The sequence below is a fragment of the Elephantulus edwardii genome, unplaced genomic scaffold, assembly GCF_000299155.1.
Source record: "Elephantulus edwardii isolate Elephantulus edwardi_28Jun2011 unplaced genomic scaffold, EleEdw1.0 scaffold00102, whole genome shotgun sequence".
NCBI lineage: Eukaryota > Metazoa > Chordata > Mammalia > Macroscelidea > Macroscelididae > Elephantulus > Elephantulus edwardii.
Genome location: NW_006399852.1, coordinates 5383299 through 5385791, shown reverse-complemented (window position 1 = coordinate 5385791; position 2493 = coordinate 5383299). Strand labels below are relative to the sequence as shown.

General features: G+C 39.6%; 1 protein-coding gene across 3 annotated transcripts in view; it reads left to right on the top strand.

Annotated features, from left to right (window-relative positions):
• GRM1 (glutamate receptor, metabotropic 1) overlaps nucleotides 1-2493 on the top strand; it is a 767595-nt gene that overhangs the window by 691377 nt on the left and 73725 nt on the right. The gene's annotated exons all lie outside the window — the stretch shown is intronic.

Sequence of the window (2493 nt, the reverse complement as noted above, 5' to 3'; positions counted from 1 at the left end):
TCGGTGCTCTAGTGAAATGTTCAGGGTTTTCTCTAATATCCATCTTGTTCTTTTCGTCCTCCTCTGTCTTTTTAATGAACTTGTGCATTCTTCCTTGATGATATTCTTGATATCTTCACACAGCTCATCTATTCTTTACTCCTTAATGTCCATAGCCTTGAATCTGTTAACGAGATGCTTTTGAAATTCAGGTAGGACTGAATTTGATTCAAGGTCAAATTTTCATTCCTGTGGACTTGATTTAATTTTCCTCAGCTTCAGCTTGAACTTGCATATAGGTAGTTGGTGGACTGTTCCACAATCAGCACCCCCATTCCAAGGAAGGGTGATCAAACAGAGTGTGGAAATATCAAACAATATCATTGACATCACATGCAAGCAAGAGCCTGCAAAAATTATCCAAAAACGACTGGAACAGCATATCAACAGAGAGCTGCCAGAAGTGGAAGCTGGGATTAGAATAGGCCATGGTACTAGGGATATTATAGCTAATATCTGGTGGATCTTGGCTGACAGCAGAGAGTACCAGAAGAATGTCTATTTGTGTTTCATTGGCTATGCAAAGGCATTTGACTGTGTCTATCACAATAAACTATGGCTGACTCTAAGAATGAGAATCCCAGAACACTTGATTGTGCTTATGTGAAACCTATACTTGGACCAGGAGGCTCTCATCAGAACAGAGCAAGGAAACACTGCATGGTTCAAAATTGGGAAGGGTGTGTGGCAAAGATGTGTCCTATCTTCATATCTTTTCAATCTATATGTAGAACAGATTACCCAGGAAGCTGGACTCTATAAGGAGAAATGTGGCGACAGGATTGGAGGTAGACTCATCAACAATCTGCATTATGCAGATAACACAATATTGCTTGCTGAAACTGAGGAGGACTTGAAGTGCTTGCTGCAGAAGGCCAGAGACTGCACCCTTCAATATGGATTGAGGCTCAATATCAAGAAAACATAGATTCTCACCATTGAGCCGATTGGCAGTATCATGATGTATAGTGAAGAGACTGAAATTGTCAACAGTTTCAGTTTGAGTGGCTCTACAATCAACACTCTTGGTACCAGCAACCAGGAAATAAAAAGGTGAATTGCATTGGGAAAGTCTTCTGTCAGAGGCCTCTCCAAAGTACTGAAGAGCAGCGATGTCAATCTAGAGACTAAGCTATGCCTGATACAGGCCAGGGTCTTTGCAATTACTTGCTATGCATTGGAAATCTGGACAATGATTAAGGATGATAAAAAGTGAATTGATGCCTTTGAGCTGTGGTGCTGGAAAAGAGTATTGAATACACCATTGACTGCTAGGAGAACAAACAAGTTTGTCCTGGAGAAGGTGAGGCCAGGCTGCTACTTAGAGGCAAGGGTTCTAAAGCTTCGTCTGACATACTTTGGACACGTTGCAAGGCAGGATCAGTTCGTAGAGAGGGACGTCATGTTTGGAAGGGTGGAGGTACAGCACAGGAGAGGAATACTCGATGAGATAGATTGGTTCAGTGACTGGGTTAATGGGTTAGATGAGTCAGAGACAGTGATACTGGCACCAGATAGAGCAGGGTTTAGGGCTGTTGTGCATAGGGTTGCTATGAGTTGCAGATGACTCGATGACACATAACAGCATACAGACTGAATTAGTATGATGAAAGGACACAATTGTGATGGATACTTTACTGATTTTAAACCACATAGTATCACTTTGTTCTGTTGGAATGAAAGAGAATGTTAGAGTGCAAATGCATGTTCTGCTATTCACATTCTTCACAATGTTATATATAGTTTGTGATGATCTCAATCTTGAATGCCTTTGCATAGTCTACAAAACACAGGCTGGCATGTTCTAGTGTTCTATAATTTCAGCCAACTTGCGTTTGATGTAAAAATTGATACTCCATGTCCTCTTCTGAATATACCTGAAATTTTTAGCAGTTTTCTGTTAATTTACTACTCAAGATGCTTTTAAAATTATGTTCAGCATAATTTTACTTGTATGTGATATTTATAATATTGTTCTCTAATTTCTTCACTCTGTTAAATCACCATTTTGTAGAATGTAAAGCACAGAGCTCTTTTTGCTGGTTGTCTAGTTAATTGTCTTTCCAAATTTCTTGGCAGAAATGAGTCAATGCTTCAAGAACTGCATTCATTCATTGAAACCTCAGTTTGTCAATTCCTACAACCTTGTTTGTGGGTTGTTTTTTCCCCCCAGTGCCTGCAATGCAGTTTATTTTAGCTCCTAAACTCATTGAATGCTGACTAATTCTGGTGCAGTCTGTGTATTCCTTCTAACTTTTCTTTGAAGCTTCCTTTGCCATTCAATATTTTTTCCATAGCGTTACACTGCAAGGCTTGATTCTTTTTTTTCCCTTCAGCTGTTTGTACTCTTACTTCAGAATATCTTCTGTTCTCTTTAGCTACCCGGCATTTAAGAGAAAGCTTCAGTATATCTTCTGAAATTCATTTTGGTCCTTCCTTCCTTCCTTCCTTCCT